Source organism: Chroicocephalus ridibundus, chromosome 18, assembly GCF_963924245.1.
Source record: "Chroicocephalus ridibundus chromosome 18, bChrRid1.1, whole genome shotgun sequence".
Classification (NCBI taxonomy): Eukaryota; Metazoa; Chordata; class Aves; order Charadriiformes; family Laridae; genus Chroicocephalus; species Chroicocephalus ridibundus.
This window is the reverse complement of record NC_086301.1, coordinates 7579424-7603639: the sequence shown is the minus strand read 5'-3', so window position 1 is coordinate 7603639 and position 24216 is coordinate 7579424. Positions and strand designations below refer to the sequence as shown.

Genomic DNA, 24216 nt, shown 5'->3' with positions numbered 1-24216 from the left:
CATGGCTCATCCTTCCCCGAGGCCAACGCGTGTCGGAAGGATGGAGAAAACTTCGGAGTCCTCCCCCTGCCCTGAGCGGGGAGAGAAACTGCGGCTTCATATTCAGCGGTGAAGGATGGAGCGAGAAATAAATACATAAAGGGACGGGAGAGAAGAATTTATTGCCTGCTAAAGGTGCAGAGCATTTAAATTTGAGAGATAAATAATTTTATTTATGTTGATGCCAAAGTAAAGAAGATACATGACTTTCTTAAGAATAACTCCCGTCTCCTTGGGCTGGTCAATGCTGAAAGGCATGTAATGATTTTTTTTTTATTATTTTGATTTCCCCCCCCCCCTTACACGCAAAGATGAATGTGTGCTAACGGCATCGTATTGTCACAGCTGTAAATTAGGGGAGCGGGGAGAGATCGTTCCATACCCGTCTTTCCGCCTTCTCAGCTGCCTTGTCAAACTTCTTCCAAACTCGGGCTGCCAGCCGCGTTTTTTCCATCTCAGAGAAAATCCCTCTCCCCATTTAAACATTTTCAGCAAATTCTCCTTTTCTCACTTCTACTGTGACACGACGTAAAGGGCATCGGCCGCTAACGGCTGGCAACGCTCAGGTGGAAGGAGGAAAATGGGGGAAAAAAGGAGGACGGGGTGGAACCAGGGGAAAAGGGTGGGGAAATCTCTTCAGAAAAAGGAAAACAAAGAGCCTTGTGGATTTATCCGACTGAAGCAGCAACGTTGCGGGGGAACTTTCTCCTGCTGGGCTTGGCGATGCCAGCAGCTCATTTATGGGGGAATTGGGGGAAAGGCCAAGGAGCAAACCGGCCAGGGTGGGAAAAAGAAGAGCAAGGAGGAGAAAAAATAATAAATAAAGAGGAGAGAAAAAAAAAAAATGAAGAGGAGGAAAAAAAAGAAACAGGAGGAAAAAAAAAATAAATCAATTGTGGTTGAAACGATCGGTGGGGCGAACGCATCCTTTGACGGCCTCTCTGGCCTTATCTGGCAGCACCACTCATGCATCTAATCGCAATTAAATTGCAGAGAGAGGCTGTAATCCAGCCCTGAAAGAAAGAAGGGAAAAACTAAGCGGCTGGGGGGCGGGGGAGGGACGAGGGCCGCGATGCTCTCCCAGCTGCCGGCAGCGTTGGCACGGGGAGGGAGCGGGGAGGTGAGAGGAGATCGCTGCCGGGGGAACTCCCGCCAGGGCTCCCAGGGGCGAGAGGAGGGGTGGGAGAGCCGGGAAGCGCCGCTAAATCCCCCGTCGCTGCCTCCCGAGCTTGTTTCCCAGCGAGCAGCCGCTTAAAGAGCATCGGGGTTGGTGCCTGAGCATCTTCCTCCCCGGCGCGCGCCGCAGTCTGCTGCGCACAGCAAATAAACAAACGCAGCCTCCCACGGTCCCTCTGCGCGGCTTGGATGCGAGCGGGAGCCCAACGGTGCCAGAACGAATCACGCCAAAACGAGCCTCGCCTGAAAGAAGACGCGGGCGGCCGTTTCTCCGCTGGCTTGGAGGGCACCTTTCGCCAGGAGCGGAGATGCCAACGGCTTTGCAGGGTCTGAGAGCTGCCCCTGCCCACGCTGCTCTCCCTAAAATGTCAGATACAGCAGCCCGTGCCTCAAAATGATGCCAATGTGCCTCGTTGCCCTGCTCAAGCAGGCTGGGGAGGGCGGGAGAGGTTTTGAGAGGCTGAGGCGCTGCTGGAGGTGCCCTTTGCAGCCGCCCACCTTGCCTTTGCAACCCCAGGACCGACGGCAAAGCACCGTGGGCATCGTCGGCTGCGTTTTCCCGCGCATCCCTCCCATCCCTTTGGTGGGCAGGGTGAGCAAATGCCGAAAGATGGCTGTTAAGTGCCGACGGCGGCAGCACCTACGAAAACCAGCTTGGGAGATGGAGTTGGATGAACCCCCGGTGCTTCTTCCACCACCCCCAGGGTGCTGAGGGCGCCCCCCCGGCGAGGGGCCGAGCGACGGGATCTCTGCAGGGGGAGGCTGCACAGGAGCTTCCCAACCAAGACGCTGGAGAACGAAACGGAGGACGCGATGGAGAGACGTCAATTTTGGGTACCACCCCACAACCAGGCAGAGACGCTCCCGAGCCCTAGGAGCCCGAGCAGCCCCCGATAGCAAAACCCGCCCTGAAAAGCTGCATTTCGGTTCCTCTGCGCTGTAAAGGAAGGGACAAAAGAGACCGGAGGGTCCCTGGCAGTGGCTGCTCGCTGCGGAGGGTAAAAGCTCACCCCTACCCTGCGAACGGCCTCGACCTACAGGCAACTTCATCAACGATGAATTCCCTTCCCAAGTCCTGAATTATTTATTGCTCCCACTTTTCATATTTTATTTGCCACCAGCATATTTTGACGTCAGTTTAGACCACGCAGCTTACTTGAATACTTATTCTATTTCTCTGTCTCTCCACGTATAGGTATTTACGGGACAGAACGGAGTCATAGAATCATAGAATCTTCATGGTTAGAAAGGACCTTTGAGATCATTGAGTCCAAACGTACACACACCAAAAAAAAAAAACCCCAAACAAAAAAAAAATAAACACAAATAAACACATATACACACGAAACCAAGCCCAGGCTGGTGTCTCAAAAGCGGTTTTCATCCAAAAGGTGCTGCCATCCCACCTTGCTGTGAGGTTGGTAAAGAGCCGGGGAGAGAGGAAGGAGGATGCGGTACCTTAGGAAACGCTCGGTTACGGGTCGGGACTGGCTCCTGCTCTCCACGAGCATCATCCCAGTGTTATCGCAGCAGCTGGGCAAAAGTTTTCACCCAATTTATCTTCTTCTTTCCAAGGGGAAAGAAAAGCTGACGTGGGACTTTGCGATTCACCAGAGTACTCTGTTTTCAGTTTTTTTTGTTTTTTTTTTTTCCCCCTAATTCAGAAAACTCAACAAATGGCCAGTGGCAATGTTTTCAAAACGAAGCGACTGTGACTTGAAAAATAAACTGTTGGGAAATAACCCCTCAACGCTGAAACGAAATGTGCTAACTTGTTTTTTTTTAAAAAAAAAAGGGAAAAAAGAAGGTGCGAGCCATCCAAAATTATTCCTGTTTAACTCCTCAGCACACCAAATACTAAAAATAAAAACCTAATCAACACAAAAAGAGCGATTTTGGTGGAAATTAGTTTACAATTGGCCATTCCCCTTGCTGCCGGCCTTGGGAGCTGCCTGCTCTCCCCGCTCCCTACTGCTACAAACATACGTGAAAACGTCCCTGGCGAGCTGGAGAAACCCAGAAATTGCCAAGTCTCACCCCAAATCAGCCTCCCGAGGGCTGATCTCCCAGGAAACCCCGCGCTGCACCCCTGGGTATCCCCCCCTGCCCCGATGCGGGGAGGGCTCTGCATCACCAGCAAACCCCCCGCAAAAGCCCCCATCAGCGTCTTTCCCTCCTCCTAAAAATCAAGTTTTAACGACGCTCGTGAAGTCCCACCAAGCCGGGATTTGGGCAAAACGGCAAACGGCTGAGGCTGGAAACAGCATCGCCAGCGTAAAAACTCCTCCATGGAGCGCAGATGGGAGGGAGAGGGTAATCTTCTGGAAAAGCCTCTAATTGTCTGCCCACACTAATAATTTCAGCGAGCGCTTCCCCCCCCCTCCACCATCACCACTCCCCCCGCTCCCCGCGTATAATTACACCGCTCCATCTGTCTATCAGCAGGTTTTTTACAGCTCCTTACGGCAGCCGGGCTCTCATCCGTGCCGCCAGACGAGGGGTTTGGGTGGTGGGTTTTTTTGAAGATTTAAGGATGCTTCCGACACTCGTCCTAACGACAAGGCTCGGGGGAGAGCAAATCCTTCTCCCAGGCCGGCTACGAGCTCCGTTACGGTGCCAAATCAGGAGAGGCTGGGGGGGGGGAGGTGTTGTTTTCAGCACTTTGCCATTGCTTTAGGGTTGGGGTTATTTTTTTCTTTAGGAAACCCTCCTTTTTTTAATTTGCTCCCAGTACCTCTGGCCGCCCCACAAGAGCTACGCGCCGCAGGCTGTTGCGTGAGCTGAGATAAAACCCCACACGGGAGTGCGGGAGCTTTGGAGGTGTAAGGCCAGGGGGGTTATTTTACAGGTACGGTGTGGTTCGGTTTATTTTCCCCCCGTCTCCTGCCCCTTTCCAACGACAAGGAGGTGAGGATGCTCTAACCGGGGAGGTTCGGCACCGTGGCCTCGCCTCCAGCCCCCTTCCCATGGGAAACCCAGGCGAGGTGGGAAATCGCGGGGCTCGGCACGGCGTTGGAACCCACCAACTTCAGGCGAATCCCAGCAGAGAGGGTCGAGGGCCACCGCGGTTAGAGATAACCCAACAAAGGCCACCTTCATCCCCCCAAAAACCCTTTGGAAGCGGCGGTGTGTCTCTTTGCAAGAAAAATAAATATATGAAAAATACACTTGTATATAGAAACCCACACTGCAGCAGGCACAAAAGGGCTGTTTGAACGCGGTAGCTATAGTTAAATTATCTCCACGCATTTCAATCATTTTGCAACATCAAGGCTCATTTTTCAATATCACGGTCCTTTTGACAATAAATGAATTGCATGATTTATGGTGGATTTTTTCGGGTTTTGTTTTTTTTTTTTAGACTCCCTTTCAAGAGGAATTTCTGGATGAGGCACGTGGAAAGCCATCCGTCCGCTTGTCCACCCCAAAACACCGAGATGTCGGGCTGCAATATGCCAACATCCTTGTCGTCAGGGAGGGAAGAGAGACAGAGAGCCCAGGAAAGGCAAATTTCACTAGAAATTAGGCTGTGGCCCAAAAACCGCTATTAGTCTGAGCCGACAAGGCAAAGCCGCCAGCCCCGGGCGGGGTGAGGAAGAGGGTGGATTGCTTCAAATCCATGGAGAAGTTTTGGGAAGCGCAAGCTGAGCTGTGGTACCCGAGGAGAGCATCCTCCCGCAGGGCAGGAGCAGCTCCCGCCGGGGCTCTGCGATGGATAGGCGTGCGCCAAAATCCGCTCTTTTTTTCCCCAAACTGCCTTGGCTAAATCAATGTGATACCATTCTGGCTGCTGTGCTGCAGGTGGGGAAGAAAGCATAGCAATAAGTTGTTTGGGAGATGTCCAGAGAAAGAACAGGACTAGAAAAAAAAAAAATGCAACTTTAACCAACTTTGCTTCGACCGAAACTTTCCGGAATCCGCTCGTTTTACCCCTGAAGGTGACTGTGCTCCCATCAAGGCTGCATTGACACGATGACTTGACAGATTCCCGTGTGACCGGGCTTCTGGAGGTCTTTCTTTTCATCCAGACCGGTTTGTTCAAGCTTTTTTTCTTTTTTTTCTTTTTTTTTTTTCCTGGGATAGCAGACTTCAGAAGGGATTCTCTTAATCCACACAACTAATTGGATGCAACAGCTCTCACCGACTATCAATAATAACCCAGGCAGAGTCGAGTGATCTCGTGATATCACGATCTAACGCTTTCTGGCAGCAAGGCCCAGGAGCTCCCAAAGTTTCAGGGATGGTCAAGACTCTTTCTACAGTCGACAGCTTATTCCTCCCCTTGATTTGGACTCCTGTGAAGCCGGGTTAGACCCCGGCTCTCTCGGTTTTGGATAACCTCACGAAACATCATCCACCTCCCGACTTTGTCGCCAGGGTTGGAGGGGGTCCATTAACCTACTGCTGCCTTGATGCACGTTAGCATCCCTCGCTGCAGCTCTGCGGTGCGGCTCATGCAAAGCCTCTGAGATACAAATTACATGTGTGTGTTTTCAGCCTCCTGGAGTGGTCCTTGTGTAAGCAGCAATACACGTCGCTTTGGCACACGGAGTCGGGCACGGGGGAAATAAAGGGTATTTTACACCAGGGCAACAGGTAACATGTCACGGAATCACAGAATGGTTTGGGTTGGAAGGGACCTTAAAGACGACCCAATGCCACCCCCTGCCCTGGGCAGGGACACCTCCCACCAGCCCAGGTTGCTCCAAGCCCCGGCCAACCTGGCCTTGAACCCCTCCAGGGACGGGGCAGCCACAGCTTCTCTGGGCAACCTGGGCCAGGGGCTCACCACCCTCACAGCAATTTCTTCCCAATATCCCATCTCAATCTCCCCTCTTCCAGTTTGAAGCCATCACCCCTCATCCTATCCCTCTACTCCCTGCTCCAGAGTCCCTCCCCAGCTTTCCTGGAGCCCCTTGAGGGACTGGAAGGGGCTGGAAGGTCTCCCCAGAGCCTTCTCTTCCCCAGGCTGAACCCCCCCAGCTCTCTCAGCCTGTCCTCCCAGCAGAGGGGCTCCAGCCCTCCCAGCATCTCCGGGGCCTCCTCCGGCCCCGCTCCAACAGCTCCGTGTCCTTCTGCTGTTGGTGCCCCAGCGCTGGAGGCAGCACTGCAGGGGGGTCTCCCCAGAGCAGAGCAGAGAGGCAGAATCCCCCCCCCACCTCGCCCTGCTGCCCACGCTTCTTTTCCCCTTGGGTCGGAGAAATTGGGATTGCGGCATTTCTTCCCCCTTGGCAGCACCCCGAGATCAACCCTGCCCTGCTCGCTCGCCTCTCGAAGGCAGCCTGAGCGTGCATCCCCCCGACGCTGGGTTTCACAACTGCAAACGCGTCAAAGGAGATGGAGGAAAACATCCATGACCTCCTCCCTCTTCCCAAGCAAGATGCAGGGAAGTGCTCTGAAATTTGAGAGGCGGCTGAAACAACCATCATTGGAACCTCTGGACCCTCTGCCCCGGGTGGCGCGCTCTCTCCCATGGCTCTGAAGCCGCAAACTGCACTCTCCACACGCCCACACGTCTCCCCAGCCTGTAAATAGATATATGTTTATCCCTACAGTCGCCGGGTTTTTTCCTTCCCCCCTTGATAATGTTTATCACATTTTCTCCTGGCAAATTGCGGCGCTGCCTTGCTTTTGAAAGGAACTAAATGAGCCTGTGAAGTCAAGCATTGGAGAGTATCAAAAAGTCTGAAATAAATAATATCAGAATAATGATCCTCTAATAGCACAGATTGTTTGCTGCTGTCGGTTACTTTTTCTTCCCCCCCTGCCCTCCCCGTTGTTGTTTGTGCTAAAAGAGCACCCGGTTGGGATCCTTGTTTCCTTTTTAAAAGCCGCATTAAAAGGGGAAGTAATTAAATTTCGATTAAAGCCAGCAGTTGCTCCCCTGCCCGGCCTCCCATTTCCTTGCAAGGCGAAAATGTACCCAATGACGACGTTTTAAAAGATGAGGCCGACCCTGGAGGAACTGAACCGTCTGGATAATGGAGCAGGGAGCCCTTGGCCTTCGTATCAGCAACACAGAACTTCAGCCAGAGCAACCGCCGCAGCTTGTTGCGAAGCTCTGGCTTCTCCACCGGGTACCCTGGTCACGCAGATGCTTGGAGGGATTTCTGTTTTTCATAGAATCACGGAATGGTTTGGGTTGGAAGGGACCTTAAAGCCCATCTCGTTCCACCCCCTGCCCCGGGCAGGGACACCTCCCACCAGCCCAGGTTGCTCCAAGCCCCGGCCAACCTGGCCTTGAACCCCTCCAGGGATGGGGCAGCCACAGCTTCTCTGGGCAACCTGGGCCAGGGGCTCACCGCCCTCACAGCAAAGAATTTCTCCCCGATATCCAATCTTTTCCCCTCCCGTGGGTTTCCAGCACCGCACGAGCAACTTTTCCCAATGGCAAATGTGATTTCTAATAAAGAATCGAGCGAAAGGTGAAGCTGGTAATTCTCCCCCTAAACTGGGCGAGGAGGATGCTCGGTGGCAGCGGCTGCCCTGGGAGGGACACGGGGGCTGGTACCAGGCAAACAGCTCTCCCCAGCGCGCCAACCTTCCGAATGAAACGTGAACGAGCCCTTAAAGCTCCCGTTAGCATCAGCTCAGGGACAGGAGCTGAGGGAAATCGTTCCTTAAGTGGCACTCTCGATGAATAACCATCACCTTTCATATTTATTACGGCACAGCCTCCTCCGTCTGCGTGCGGAGACGCGGGCTGGGAACTCCCACCGCGCCAAGGAAAGGCGGCGGGGAAAAAAAAAAAACCAAAAAAACCCACATGTAATTAAGTGTCTCAAGTAAAGAGTTGATTTAGATTTAATAAGAATGTTATTCTAAGTCAAACAAATGCCAATTGATTATTAAGAACCTCATTACTGGAGTGTAACACCTGTCACCGCCAGGTTTTTTTCCGTCTTTTTTAGCTGCAGACTTGTTAAATCTCAATAAATACCCTTTTAATAATTAATTAGCATTTAATTAATAGACAATAACAGTTGAGAAAGGTTGGTGTACCCTTCTGCATTGAGCAGGAGCTGCCTGGGAGCTGAGACGCGAAGCAGAGCGGGACTGGAGGACCCGGCCGCGGCGGGAAGCCTTTGCATCGGAAAACGGGCGGAAAACCTTTGCATCTCGGTCTGCAAAGTGCTGAGCACCCACTGCCGCTGCCCAGCCCCGCGCGGAGGGTGCTCTGAAGCACCCCTTGGGATCAGCCCCTTGGACCTGAGACGCCCGAGCGGATGCAGCTGAAATTCTTGCGCCCGGCAGCACCTCTCCCAGGCACGGACAACCCTGGAGATGCCGGAATGCCTCATCCCAGCCTTGCCAAATTTTCCACGGCTCCAGGAGCTACAACCACAGCAGCCAAAAATAAACAAACAGAAAGCCCCAAGGGAATTAGAGAGATTTGTTTTGACGCTGGAAGAAAAAATAACAGGGGGGCTTTTTCCCCCCTTTAGTTTACTTTTCATTTCAAATTATCCCTGGCTCTTAGTGAAACCTGAACACAAACACTCGTTGCTAAGAGGGAACATTCCATCCGGGAGTTGAGCAAAACGTTGCATTTGATCTCAACCTCTTTCTTTTTTTTCTTTTTCTTTTTTTTTTTTTTTCCCCCTGACTGGTTTGCTAGAAATCACAAAGAATTTTCCTTAGGCTCAACCCAAGGCAAATTGCTCCCTAACCCCATCCCCAGTTGTTGCTACAACCTCCAGTAACCTGCAAAGCGGTTCCGCACGCAACCGCTTCGCCCTTTTTTAGGTGCCCTTCAACTCCACGCCTCGTTTGGGGGAGGCCAAATTCACCCGAGGTTCAACACCGCTGCCGAAAACCTGGGTCCCGTCCCCTCCGTCCTCCCTCCCTGGCAGGATAACAGAGGGTCGCTTTGTGGATCAAGCCGGATTGAAAGGGCAGCTCCGGGAAGAGCGTTCAAGGCAGCCCGCTGCCGCAGAACTTGGAGGTTTAATGCCGGCTACAAGTCGTGTCCGACCTGGATCTCCGTCTGACCCATCGCAGAGAGACACAGGGGTGATGGGGGAATCCGTTTCCCCCTCACGGGCAAAAAATCCCCTCTCCTTTGCTTTCCCAGGAGTGCATGACCCTCACAGGCTGGTCTACAGCAAGCCCCAGGGCTTCACCCTTGCATTAGGAAGGGGTGTAGCACCTGTAAGCCATGGGAACGCAGCGGCTCCCCCAGAGCCCCAAAAACGTACCTCTAAGCAACAACAGGGAAGGCAAAAGGGCTGTGCACGCAAAAGGTAGCCCCGCGCGCATCTGAAAAGCTCCTGCTGAGTCTCCCCAACACCAAACGCCAGCCCCAGAACAGCTGGGGAGTTCGGCTCCTTCCTTGGGATTGATGGGTCTCTCCATTCTTCCTTGGGATTGATGGGTCTCTCCATCCTTCCTTGGGATACATGGGTCTCTCCATCCGTCCTTGGGATTCATGGGTCTCTCCACCCCTCCTGGGGTGACGGTTCACTCCACCCAGCCAGGGTCTCACCAGCTGCCCGGGCAGACAAAGCACCTCGGTGCTGGGTGGAGATGGCCTCAAAGCCATTTTACCCAGCCCTGTCCCCGTCAGACCTCGGCCGACCGGTACCCACAGGGATTTGGCCAGCCAAGGGTTACCTTGTTATTTCCTTCCTGATTTATGTAAACTCCTGCACCGCGTCCTAATAAGAAATCAGTTCCTGTCATCATCTTTATTTCTTATTCCAAGCTGCAACACTAAAACACTTCACGGTGATTACAAATAGCAAAGTTATTTTTTGCCAAGCCTTCGCATCAGAACTTAATAGCATGGTGTAATGCCACCCCGTGCTGATGTGTGGCATATTTAATATCCATCTTTCTTAGAAATAACAGTGTTCTGAAATTAGAAGGGACTTTAGCAGCGAAATAATTAATGTGGATAACCATCATAAATGCCACAAATGGAACAAACAGAGATGGCAGTGAACCATGATTGCTAATACTCTAACCTGTTGTGACAGAACTTAAAAAATTGAAACCCTTTTTCCCCGAAGGCTGGTGGGGGGAAAAAAAATATAAATAAATAAAGAAGGGGCTTTCTCTAATTACATCCTCCCTTCTCGTTAGCAGGCACCCAGCCTGCGAGGCACACGTGTTACCTGCGCTCCCAAGCTTGCTGGACCCCGTTAGCTCTCGTTAGGGGCAGGTTTATCAGCGCAAGGGCGGTTGTGGGTCAGTATTAGACGGAGCGGCAGAGACTCAGAGCAGCCCGCTTCGCACCTGGACTTCGACACAGGAATGGCCAATCCAGCCGGTAATAAACTCAACCCAACCCATAGAGCCCTTATTTTTTTTAGAGAGGAAGCCTTGCAGTGTGCCCTCATCACCTCTTCTTTGGGGAAAGCATCCCTTCTTCCATCTATTTGTTGGTGCTTTTTGGGCCAGGTACCTTTTGGCTCTAAGCAGGTGTTGCTCCGAGTCTTTAATGTGCTTTAACAGACGAGACTATAGCAGAAATGAGAGGAAACGGCCCCTTTGTCAATAGGGGAGCCGCGACCGGCACCTTGCAGGGACGTTGAGCAGCGGGAGGGGACGCACAGCCCGTCCGCCCGCACACCGGAGGGTCACAGACTGCAGGACACCTCATTTTAGCACTGCCTTCCCCTGAGACTTGACTTCTTCCTTTCAATTATCTCCGGAAAATCAGTAACGAGGGAGTTGGAAGGATTTTTTTTTTTTTTTTTTTTTCCTCTCGGCAACCCCACGCTGCGCAAAAACACACCGACCGCTTTCTTGGGCCGGGGGACTCAAGGACGGTCGGCAGCTCGGTCCTCGCCCCAACGCGTCCCGTCGCACGGGGCAGCGCATTAGACGCGGCGCGACGCCGCATCAAGCGCGTTAATGCAACGCTTGGGTGAGTCCTTCAGGTTCAGTTCCTCCTCGCCCAACGCAGCGAGGGAGGGGAGGGAGGCTGTGCGGGGGCGAGTTAACGGGGGACCTTTCTTGACCCTTGAGTTCGCCTCTGAGGTAGGAGGCGGGAAGTCCAAGGCGTTTGGCTCGACTCCCCAGGCCCTGAAACGCACTCACTGAACGTTATGCTCCAGCAGCACCACCAAAACTACATAAATGGTCAAGAAATAAGTGACAGGCCCCAGACCGATGAAAGAATAAATATTGCAAAGTCCTTTTTAGCCCAAACCGCACAGAAAACACCGGCTTGCACCCTCTGGTATATCTCTGAATGCTCATATTCAAGGATCTCCAGGACTAGGACTTCCATTGCTCCCTGGCTACAGCGCGGATGTGACCTTGTTTCAATCCCGAGATCAGCAAGGCCACAGCAATCCGGACCCCGCTCTGCATCGCTGGTACCTGCTCAGACATTTCAAGTGCTCAATGAGTCTGGATGTTCACCTCCAGGAACCCAACCTCTGATGGACATCATGTTTCAAGTCTCTTAAAACTCCTTTTTTCCCCCCGGGCAAGGGGGGGGCTTTGCCCGCTGGGTCAGGGTGACGCAGAGGGTTTCAGCTCCCTCTGAATTTTGTGGTTCTCTTGCAGGGTCTCAGCACCGTGGTTCGACAGCCTGCTTTGCTCACCCCACAAAAGAAGAGAGAAGGTGTTTTCATGCCTAGTCCGTCCGGCCAAAGGAGCCCGGTCTGCTCGCCCAGCCCTTGGAAAACAAGCAAGCAAGCGAAAAAGCAGGTGCCAAAGCAAAAGCCAAAGCAGAAAGTGATTTTCCCAACTCGCTCACCTAACGGAGAGGACGTGAAACGAGCTAGCTGGCAGACGAGCACCCTCGGGGTACGCCAGTTTGTCACTCCCTATAAGGTGCCGCAGAGAAACCACGGCGCATCGTCCCTCCCTCCATCCGGGAGAGGGAAGAGGAATAACCCTCGCAAAATTCCGGCAGCCTCCTGCCTCCGCAGAGGGAAGCGGGGCCGTCCTCACGCCCGCTGCGGCTGCCGGAGCATCCCTGCCCTCCTCGCTTGCGGAGAGTTTCCGTGTTCCTGCTTAAACTCTCTGTACACAAGGAACGGGGGAGAGCGGAGCTGGCCAAGGGTTATTTATTGTGCCAGCGTGAAGTCATTGAGGCAGGAGGCGAGTGCGAAGCGTGACATCTTGTGATGTATGGGTTAGGACAGCTTGGTGCTGAGAATGCCATGAAGTATTAATCTCAAGGAGATGCTACTGAACTCAAGAGAGACTTAACATCAGCGCTGAGAGATCAAAGATATGATATCTCTGGCAGAGCGCGCTATCAGAAGTGATCATAAGAAAAACAAAGGGGTCATTTTAGTGCCTTCTGCATTAGCAGAGTGACGCGTAGCCTCCGGGCAGAGGCAAACAGCAATTTTTTTCCTCAACCAAAGCAACGTGCACATGGGATTTTTTGACATTTCTTTACATCTCATTGTGGGCTGCCAATAAACGGAGGCATAATAACGTCAAATCGGTTTTCCTTCGTAACTCGTGAGCTGCCCTCGGTATTCTTTTTCCCCTTTCTGAGCTTTCCAGACAGCCCACGAAACAAACTCTTTAAGACCTCTAAACGCAAAACTTCAGCAGTAAACGAATGCTTAAACATCTAGGTCAAAACAACATCTGCATGCCGGGAAAATGCCGACAGGAGGCTTTCAGCCACTCGATTTGCAAGGGGGGAAGAAAGGGAAATCCTGCCCTTGCTAAACCTACGATCGCTTTGAGAAAGGGCTTCACGTGGTATCGAATTTTCACCTAGGCACCAAAGAAAATTGATTACGTTTAGAGCCAGCTATTTCCAAAATAAAATCCCGCTTTTCTCTATTGAGGGGGAAGGAGTTTGGCTAAGAAAGTAAAAATTTGCCCTTCTGCTTACCCGGCAAAAAAGCCCCGAGCTCTCACCTCAACCCTCTGCCCCTCCAGCTGAAGCGGGAGAGGGAGCAGGTGTGGGGACCCCAGTCGCGTTTGAGACGCTGCTGCTGGGGTGGCAAACGCCTTTGCTCCAGTAACGCCCGTCCTTAGGAGATGGGACCAACCTCCCTTGAACTCGGCTTGCTCTACGGGGCTGCTGATGGACGATGTCCCCAGACCCTCCCAAACAGAAGGTCAGACCCTGCCTCGGTGGCCCTCGACTCCGGCGCAGCCGTCACCCCTTCGGCAGGGACAAAATACCAGCGGGCTGCCGAGGCTGCAAATTGCCCAGGAGTGACTGGAATATTTTGATGGCAATCGTGTTTGGAAGTTGTTAGGGCTGTCCGTCCGGCGCTGGAGACAAAGGTCTCTGATTGCCGGCTGCTCTTGGTGCCCTCGGAAGGAGCAGCCATATGGATATTTCATGGGTAAAGCCGTGGTGAGGCTCACGCGACTCTGCCGAGGGTGTTTCTCGCCTGCTCAGAAAGCAGCAGGACTCACTGCCCAGCCTGGGAGAGCCTGGGCTTGAGCACCGTCCCCTATAGACTTGTTCGCCCTGTGCCGTGCCTCAGTTTCCCCATAAAAAAAGCAGGGGTTTATGCTCTCCTTTAAACAGCGGCTTAGGAGCTGCGGCACAGAAGGATGCAAAAGCACTCGCTACTGCTATAAGACAACTGGAAAGTCTGGAAGCCTAAACTTCTGGAAAATTGAACCTTTTGGGAAGTGAAACCTCCGTGCACTCTCCCAGCAAGGACCTGCCAAGCTCGAAATACCCAAAAAGCCTCTTCTGAAAATACACAGTCAAGTGAAAAAATACTCCACCTGCAACATTCCTGTTCAGCCCCCTCCCGCTCCATCCCCTTCCCGGGACACCCCGCTCTCCGATCACATATACCCGCTGCGGCGCGGGGCGGAGGCAATTGCGTGCTCCCGTATCTCTCCGCAGTTTGCCTCTTAATTCCCGTATTTCGTCTGTAGCTGCCTGAACTTTCAGGGGGTCACTTCCCAATGCTTTTTAATTGCTTCCATTAGGTAACACCGTGCCCTGAAGGCTAGTCGGGGAAATCCTCTGTAAATCACAGTATTATCAGGACTAAGGAGAATTCGTCCTCCCCAAGGACAGAGCTATTGTAGTCCTTGTACAGGCGAGGGCAAATGGCACGGGGAATAATTAAGAGATTTGCTCTATAGCCCAAAGGTGTTCAGCGCAGGAGTCAAGACAAATCTGACACTGATTTCTGGCCCTTAATTCAGACCGTGCTGTTCTGCTGATGGCGAGCAGAGCCGGGGAGGGAAGGTGCTGTGTCATCGCCCGTCTCGGGGAAGGAGCGAGGCACCCACGATGCTGCTGCTCAGCTTGTTTTGCACGGCCTCGGTCCTGACCTCAGTTTTCCAATTACGCGCTGGGGCCTCTGCTGTGTTCGGGCGCGGGGATGACACGTGGGGAGCGAGCGTGCTCCGGGCTAGCAAGGGAGCAGCAGGCATCACCGGGAGCAACGGGCGGCTGCAAGCAAAGGGGGGGCTCAAGAAAGCGGCGCTGACGGTGACACGTGCTGGAGCATCCCGAGCGAGACCGCACGAGAACCTGACCTGGGTCATTTAAAACTAATTGGGGCAAAGCCCGGGGAAGCAGACAGCAGGATACGACCAGGGACTGGCTGTAGGGAACAAAATCACGGAAGCCCCCTCAGCTAATTCATAGGGGTGCAGTCCCACCCTGGGACTGAAGGAAAACCGTGCACATCCCCGGCAAGAGAAGAGGCTCCATCCTTGCTCACTTCGGGATCTCTCTCTCCTGAAGTCTCCCTGGAAAGAAACCTGCGCTTCTGGCAGGATCCAAGCTCTCATCAGCTCCCTTATGCCAACAGCCAAGCACGAGTCTGGTGGCCTCCTGGATTGTCACATACCATAAAGTCTGAATCATTGCTGTCCTGCTTCCATCATCGTTAATATTCTTAAAGGGTTCCTGGAAACACATTTCTACGTGGCTACATGAGCTGTTTCTGCATCGACTTGCAATTTAAATGCGAGTTTTAGCCAGGCTTTTGATGTGCTGTTTACTTCAATTATTGTTCTACCCCCGTCTGTGTCTTGCCACGATGTCGTTTAATATTTTATACGTTTCCCCAACTCCCCTTTCTGTCCCCAGCGTGTGCGACACCGCATCCTCCCCCGCCTCCTCCCCACCCCACAACTTACACTTCTAACTTTTCAGGGGCTGGCTGTAAACGAGATGTGGCATGTCACCGAGATTATCCTCCCGCGGTGATTGCAGAGGGGATAAATAAACCAGCAAACAGATGCTTCCCAAGCTGGCATGGGGAGCCGATCCCAACTACGTGCAGAGGCCGACTGGCAGATGCGCGGCTCCTCGTGCTGGCAAAGGCGGGTACTCCGCAGCCAAAGGGATGCAGGACGCAATAAAAAAGCATCCGCTCCCCATGCATCTTTCAAGGCTGCTTTGGAAAATGCAGGAAATGCGCTTTGCTCCTCGTGCCCGGGCAGCAGCTCTGCGTTACCAGCCCGCTCCAGCCACACGGACGCGCAACTAGTTCACATACAAGGTGCCAGAAGATGGCACTCAAGAATGCGCAGCTATATTGCCTGGGCCTGCCAGCCCAATAAAGCTGACGATGTCTCCCTCTGGCTGCTTTTATACCAGCTCATTACACTAGGAAAACTTTGGTCTGGGTTCTGCACGTTGCTAGCATTAGGGACGTTAATTAGATATTCTTCCGCCGTTCTTTAATGGCCAATCTAGAACGCGTCTTCATGGGCAGGTGCTGGGGGGGTGAGTATCTCCGCTCATCTCATTTCCGAGCTGCCCAGACGTGAGCCAGGGCGGCACCAGGAGCCGGGTAGGACCACGAAGTGCGCTCAGGCAGCACCACGCTGACACGGCAGAGGAGACCTGTCTATCTTGAAGAGCAGACAGAGAAGTCTCCACATCCACCTGCATCCCTCTACTTAGGTGTCCCGGACACCCATCGCTCCTGACCAAAGCAGATCTGGCATATTCGGATTATATCGTGAAGGCTCACTTGCCTGCACCACGCCAAGGGTCGTAATGTCTCGCGACAGTAAGAGACAAGCCCTGGTACCCTCAAGACGGGCTATCTTCCAGGGGTTGGGAGAGGAAAGAGGCAGAGGGAGGTGGAGAGCCATGGTGCCGTATGTTAGGCAGAAACAGAGCCCTGCACATGCCCTTGTCATTAAACCTCCCTTTGGCAAGGAGGGAACAAAGTCTCTCTCCGCCATTTCCCACTCTTTGCCTTCAAGCAGCGAGACTGCAAACCAAACGAGCTGCGGGACCCTGAACCACGGGGCAAAAAAGGGACCCGCGCTGAGCCATGAAACCACCCGACCTCTACAGTCACCCTAAATTTGCCGGGGAAGAGCCAGGCGCCGTGCAAGGCACAAGAGGCAGCCAAAGGGCAATGCAGAAAAGAGCTAAAAAAAGACCGATGGCGAAACGAATCTCAAAGCATCCTGCCCTGTACTGCGGGCCTGTTGGGGCCAGCGCTTTGTTCACGCCTAATACAGGCTCCAGGCCACGGCTGGGTGAGCAATCAATAACGCTGCAACGCAACGGAAGGCTAAAAAGTCTTGAGGGACAGAAAACCGATGCTGAACTCCAGGTAACATGTACTAAAGGGAGGCGGCGAGGCTCTGCCCAGGCAGCTGCCATGCCACGACAGCCAGGGGAGAAACTGAAATTACTCACGGCAAGACACCCTGGCTGGATGCTGCTCCCTCCTCCTTCTCCGCTTCTCCTGGGGGAAACTGCTGCCGGGGAAGCAAGGTCCAGTTTCAAGCCGTCACTGCTTTGCTGGGTTGGACGCCAGACGTGGCTCCCCCAGATTTTTGGAAGCACAAAGTCCCTCTCCAGGCCGAGGTAAACATGCCTTTGGAGCAAATCTAACGGACCGGGGATGCTCCAAAGCCTTGCAAGAGCTCACCATAAACATTAGATAAAGAGGATGCAAAGTCCAAGCTCTTCTCAACGTGGTACCTGACGGAAGGACCACCTAGCATGAGCCACGGAGCCAGAGGCCAAAGGAAATCAACGAGCCAGAAAGGTCTTTCCAGCCCCGCGGTTACGGCTGCGGCGGAAAGGAAGGAGGGAACAGAAAGACGAGGAACGTTACAGCAAATCAGGGCTGATGTCCAGCTGGCCCACCATGGGCAGAAGAAGAGCAGGAGGGTGCAGCATCATCTCCAGATGCAGGAGGAAGACAATGACCTCGACCCCCCTGTTCTCATCCTGACCTCCAAAACCTCTTCTGTTTCCAGATGAGGCAGAGGAGCATTTTGGGGTTTTCCTCACTCGTTAAACCCACTTCCTCACTTCTCCTTTCCTCAAGGGTTCCCCTTGCCTTGCTCCGGAGTGTCCCACACCTGCGTGACTTGCTCTGCGCAGGCGAGGGGAAGCTGGGCTCCCGGTCTGCCTTCATCACGTGCGCCCGCGGTCCCGCTCAGTGATTCTTGGAGCATCAAGCGAATTAATTTATCACTCAATGAAACTGCACCGAGCATTAATGAAGCCATTTAGTATTCACGCAGAACTTCTCTCTCCATTTCCACAAGTGCTCCATTGTAGTTCAGCATTTGTTGGGCAGTAATTAATGGTACTTAATCCTTAAATCCTTAAATTGTTTCTAATTTGGTAAGCGGCAGAGTTGCAGCAATCCGTCTCTCCGCTGCATTTCTGTCGGGTTGTTTGAGACCCTCCGCGGGGTTCATCAGAACATACAGCCGCTCACCAGAGGCCGCGCCAGGGACGGCTCCAACTTCCTCTCATTTCTGGCGGTGACTTTCTGAAAAATGACTTCATCTCTTTTACACCTGTTTCCCCATTTGTGTAACTAAGGAAAAATGCTTTTTTTTCCCCTCGCGAGGGTTAGTCGATAGCACAAAGAGCTCCTCAAGCAAAGTAATCAATGTCTGGGAGAGCGGAGATTTTCATCTTTTGATCTCAAACGCGCGTGCAGAGGAAGCTGAGGGACACTGAGGCACAAAGCAGCGAAACGACTCGGGAAGAGAACAGGAGCCTTTCGCTCCTTGCTTTGCAGGCAGAAAGCGCTGCCCGTTTCTCAAGGGATGAAGGAAAACTTGCTGCTCTTTGCACATTTTCTGGAAGTTCGGAGCACATCCCCACCCAGCCACAGAAATAAATGCATCCTCCTGGAGCGAGCAAACACGCTTCCCCGATACGCAAGCACAGGCAAAAGCCGCGTCCTTTTATTTCCCGGTGGTTTGCTTTGAAGACAACCGAAGTTTCACGCCGAACGGCACAGCAGAACGAACAGCGACAGAAGTAGCCGGCGCGGGCTTGCGAGCGCAGCTTTACAGAACTAAAAGGGACGTCGGGTCAGTCTCTACCCCACACCTCCCCGGGGACAGCAGCGGGTACGCGGCAGCAACCTCCAACAGGTATTTGTTTAACCTCTCCTTAATGAAGCTGCCAAGGGAAGAGAATCCAGAACACCCCAAATTACCTGTTCCCACGCTCCACCACCCCAGCAGAAGGGTTTTTTTCGCCTGTTCACAGCCAACGTAAATCTTTCTTGCCAAAACCAAGCTGATTTCTTCTCATCTAACCGCTCTGAATGGAAGACAACTGCTCGGCATCTTATCTAGAACAACCTCTTTCCTTGAAGGAGACCATCCTTTATTTTCTACATTAGCAACCCCTAACCCTCTCAGCTTCTCATTGTCAGCTTTAAAAAAAAAAAAAACAACCAACTTTTATTTTCTGGACACGCTTTGCGTTTATCCGGCCATGCAACACCCCAGATTAGCACCTCTCCAAATGCTGGGATACGCTCTTGCCTTAGCTCCCTCAAATTATTACCAAATATTTGGGGTTTCTCGTTTGTTTGGTTTTCTCGTGCTCCAGCAAAAGTAAGCAGGGGAGAGAAAAACAAAAGGGGAAGGGAAATACCAACAAATGACCCAGCATTTATTCATAAAGCTGAACCAGCGCAGTGGAAACTTCCCTTTATCGCCCCCTTTTCTGGCCATATCCACCCTAATCCTGACCCCACCATTAAGCAGGAGGAAAAAAGACGGTATTAGGACAGATTATGGACATACGTAGAGACAAAACCACAAAGCTGAGGACGACGTATTTTAGTTTCCTGTGCCAAATCCACAGCCCTTTGTAAGCCCCTACGATGGGAATTAGATGGAGAAATGCAGACTCATTTCTTGCAGAGACTCTTTCAGCAGAGGTAACCTCCAGAAAGGGATATGAAAGGTCTCCGGTTTGCAGTCGCTGAGGGGATTGGATGAGAAGAAGCGCTTACAACATTTTTTGACACTGCACTTTGATCAATTTGACGGATTTAATATTACAGAAATATTTCATTTTTCAATGCGGATGGGAGAGAAAAAAAAAATCTAATCATCCATCCAGCAGGCCTCTATATTTGTCATAATTCACTGGAAAGAAAAGAAAAAAACCTAAAATCCCCCCCCCCAACCCTCTGATTTAAAATCCAACTTAACCCGAGGTAATTTCCATCATTAGTTCGAACCGTGCGATCTTCACTCTCTCCTTATTTTTAAAGCCATTGTTCTGGTTTTTTCAAGGTATTATTTAACCAAAGCAGCATCTAATTGTTTTTTCTCTCCGCATTCATTTTTAAGGAGGTAATGAACGCTACGGGGGAAACAGCACAACCGATTAACGCCGAGGAAGGCAGATGGGGCAGAATCCAAGGCACGGAATAAAATATGTTTTCATAAATACGACTGCAAAGGAAGAAACGGAGCCACCTCGAGAACATCAGGGAGAAGTTTCCATCTGCCACCTCCGCAAGGTGACACCGAGCCGTTGCTGGAGGAGGCACCTTCCCAATAACGCCAGGCAATTAAGGAATTAATGGGATGCTACTCGATTCTCTGGGAGGTGAACCAGTTCGGGGAGACTTGAACAAAGCCAGCTCTAATGAACTCGGCGCGTTCGTCAGGCAGCGGGAGTTGTACCAGGAGAGACCAGCTGAGCTTTACATCATTAATAGCACAAGTCACCTCATCTTTTGAAGGGGAACTGGCAACAAAAGGTGCCTAAATCTCGTTGCAGTAAAACATCTTAAGGCTAGTAGACCCGATAGCCCCTTGCTGATGGGAAGGAGCAACAGTCTAGGTCCTGCCCGTCTGAGGCCTCTTCCACATGAAACCTCTTCCAGAAACATCACTCCACCCTTGAGCCCTTCCTTCCCGTCTCCCTCTACCCCTTATTTCCTCAGATGCGAAAAACGGATGATGGTCGGCGAAGGGCAGCATCATCATACCCTGAAACAGGGCAGATGCAATCGAGGATTGGCCATGACGCTCATCAAGTGCCTGGTTTCTGTTTATCTGGTTTCTGAGCCCTCTTGGCAAAAAAAACCAAACAACCAAAAAAAAAAAAAACCCAACCCAAAAAAACCACAGCAATAAACCCAGCCAAAGTCTGCTTGAGAAATGAGGTCAACAGGAGAAACACCCAATTAGCGGTGTTTTGTGGCTGGATGTGGTGTGCCAGCTGGGATTCGGGGAGTTGCTGCGCCTCAGGAAAAAGAAGGGAAGCTTAAAATAATAACATCTAGCACTCAGAGAGCATTTTGCATCTTCCCGGTGTGACATGAACTTTAATTAGTTTGTGAGTCGAGACACCGCTGGGCGAGCAATACATCTCGGTGCAACGCGACCGGTGCTGGGAGCACACGCAAAGCCGCGGGGGCTGCGGCCGGTTTGCAGAATGGGACATCTTCGATTTGGTGGCGGGGCCAGGAGGAAAACTCCTGGCAGGGGGACGGAGCTGTTGTTCCCAAGTTTTGGAAGGGGCAGCAGTGAATTCAGCTCCGTGGCAAGACAACTCCGAGGAGAGGTCACGCTAAAAAAAACAACAAACCAACCCCAAATGCGCCGGGCTTGATCGTGCGGTGCTTGAAATGAGGACTGCAGGGTGAGGATTCAATCTCTCCCGCTTCCCGTTCCACGGAGGCTTGGCAGGCTGCTGGAGGCACACAGGCAGGGGACGTGCTGGGAAATTTGGGAGCTCCACCGGGACAAGCAGTTGGGATTGTACTTTTGTCTTTCACCAGAAAGTGTGTGATCAGTCCAAAGGAGATTTCCAATATCAAAACGGGGGAGGGAAAGGGAGAATTGGCCGTTTTCCCATTGGAAGCGTCTCTCTCCCTGAACCGTTTTGTGCCAGAAAATGTTGTGCCTCGTGCGGTTCCTGACCAGCTGTAATAGTAGCCAAGAGAAAGTAGATGGCTGGGCGGTTGATGAGGTCTCTCCTCATTAGCAATCCAATAACGTGGGCAAAGGCTTGAAGGCTTGTTTATTCTCTACATCTGTGCTACTACTGCATTTGTCACGTTTTCTGCTCGTGGCTGGTGCTCAGGAGAGTGTGAGGGCTCACACTGATCGGATATGACAACGTTGCTCCTCGAGCCCGCCAAACTACGGCTTGTGCTTTTAGTACTCATGGCCCGGGGTGGGCTCCACGCTGAAGGTTTCAGCCGGGGGGGCACTTACATGGAGTCGAATCAGCGCCTTTCGGGGCAAAATCCAATTAACAAACCAAGTGAACAAACCCCTTTGTGGTGGCCAAGCTACCGGCGGGGTCGGTACATCCCAGGGGGTGACGAGTAGCTCCCACAAAACATGCATTGAAGGTCTTGGCATGGAAGCTAAGGACAAGATTGATGTCCCCAAATCCAACGCAACCCCAAATTCAACCCCACAATAATTAGAGATGGTTGTGGCCTCTACTTAGGTCAAGGGATGGGTAAATATGAGGGTATTTATCCCATCTCGCTCCTACTCCCACCACTTGCCGGTATTAGCAGGTACCTGGGCTGGGAGATACCTGCCTGGCCAGTCAGCAGCCACACGGTGGCTAAAATGATAAAGAATAATAAAGTTGTTGATAACACCCTTCAGTGGATGAGGAAATCGGTTTGGCTTTGACCAAGCATCTCATCAGCTGGCACTTGAATCGCCACCCGGCAAAGAGTCAACGTCTGCTTTTACCCCGAGTTACTGAAACAACGGTAACGAAAAATTAAACAATAAATGCATTTTTTGGGGAAAAAGGCTACAGATCAGTGGGACGTTAAAAGCAAAAGACAAGAGATGGGCACAAGTGCTGTTCAGCTGCCGCAGCTCCTGCCTCCTGGACGCTCGAATCTGTTAAGCTTTTGCCCTCGTCTGCTAATTTGCTTACTCCCCCAGTAACAACCTGGTTTTTCTTTACGAGAGACAGCTTTAGCCTGGGGAAGATACGGAAAGCAATAAAAAAAATAAACTGTTTCTGGGTCACCACCAGTTCCAGTCCCCAGGGGGTTATTTAAACAACAATTTCTCCCTCGCCTCTGTGAAAGGCAAGACTTGGTCCCCAAAGGTTATTCCATCAATAACTCCTAAACTATCTTAAGGGCAGTAGCCTCATCCCCAAAGGACTTTTGAAACGGCGCTGAAACGGCCCCCTACATCGCAGGTTTTAGCTGCACTGATGCACTGAAGCCAAAAGAGCCGATGCTCCCGAGGTCAGGGCGATGGGACGCCGCTCGGGGCAGGGTTGGGTGCAGCACAGGAGACACCAGTCCCACAGCCACCCACGCAGCAGCTCAACCACCTCCGAGGACTCGGGCACCCACACGTGCCTTTCCGCTTGGCTTCGTCTCACTCAAAGATGCTCAGGACAAATCCCCTTCATCCCCCGTGGAATGAAGGCTTTTCCTTCAGTGGTCATTAACCTCCGCGTTAAAACAGCTCGTTCCGGAGCAGAGCAGGCACCCCCAGCAACACACGATCAAATCCAACCCAAGAGCGAGGAGGGAAAGTCTGCAGCACTACGGGGATGGGAAGAAAGGCACCGTGGGCTGCTGGGACCACGGGATGAGGCAGCAATATCCTTACCCAAATGGCTCTTCCCCAAGGACACCTACTCCGGTCCACCCCCTGGAGCAGAGGTGCGCATCCCTGGGAAACCCAGCCCATAAATACAGTTTTTCTGGTATTTACAGGCAACAGCTATCTCCCCTTGCCTCGAGTCTGGTTTGTATGACCTTGAGACAACCTTCCAGCAGCCCGTGACTCAATTGCCCATCCACAAACCCCCAAACACAGCCCTCTCATCTGGCCCTCCTTGCTCACGAGCATCAGCTCTTCCGAGGTCGCTGCTCAGTGCCGCAGCGGCACGGTGACCCGGGGAGGGCTCCAGCCCTTCGCCCCCGCCTGCTTGCGGATGCTACTCAGGCGCACGGGGAAAATGAACCAGCCAAAAGCAGGGTCAGACTCAAGCAATCTCTTTTCTACACACGATGACTTTGCTGAGAGACAAAACGCTGCTGCAGGGGGAACAACAACAAAAAAAAGAAGTCGGGGTGTCGTAGAGCGTACCGTGTCCTGAGAAACTTTCTGAAGAGGGGCAAAGGAAAGGAACGGACAGGTTGGAGGATCAGGGCTGGTTGAAGAAGGGCATCTTCCTGCAGTCGCTTGCACTTTTTAATTTCCAGCACCTGTTTTTTCCGGCACGTGGCAGCAGAACAGATGATGGGCACATCTGCTCGCAGCGGGAGCGCTGGGTAACAGGGGCCTCTTACAGCAATTCCTGTCCTAAGGCTTGACCCTGCAAACACGGGCTGTGAGACCACGGGTCTGCGCAGGGCGTCATTGCCAGGGAAAGGGTTTGCGAGGGGAAGAAACCAAGCCAAAAGACAGCCACCATCGCCCATCGGCGAGGCTTTCCATGCCTGCCTGCTCCTCTCCCCCTGCACACTGCAGTGGCGAGGATGGGCTCAGCCTCCCGGGTGCGGTATGGGGGACAGAGAGGTTTTGGATGGAGGGAAGATGGATTGCAGGGTAAACCACCGAGACGAGGAGAGCAAAAGCTACGTTGGGAGGTCCGCGCACGAGGAGCAGCAGCGGTGAGACGCAACGGAGAAGCAGATGCTGTGGCGTGCTCTGTACCCCGTTAAACTGGAGCGAATTCAGCTGGGGTTTGCTTCCCTGATTGCCCTGCTTACGTCCAAAGAGCCACTTCAGCTCTAGCAGGGTTTCCGCACCGAAACCGCTGGCAGCACACGATCAAACCGAAGCGCTGAAGCTTCAAGGTTAAGAATTCCTGGCTGCCTTCCTCGCTGCCGAGGA

At 52.5% G+C, this 24216-nt stretch overlaps 1 protein-coding gene across 3 annotated transcripts in view; it reads right to left on the bottom strand.

The window, feature by feature from the left end:
* The window catches only part of KIRREL3 (kirre like nephrin family adhesion molecule 3), a 357510-nt gene that overhangs the window by 199093 nt on the left and 134201 nt on the right, over positions 1–24216 (bottom strand). The window lies entirely within an intron of this gene.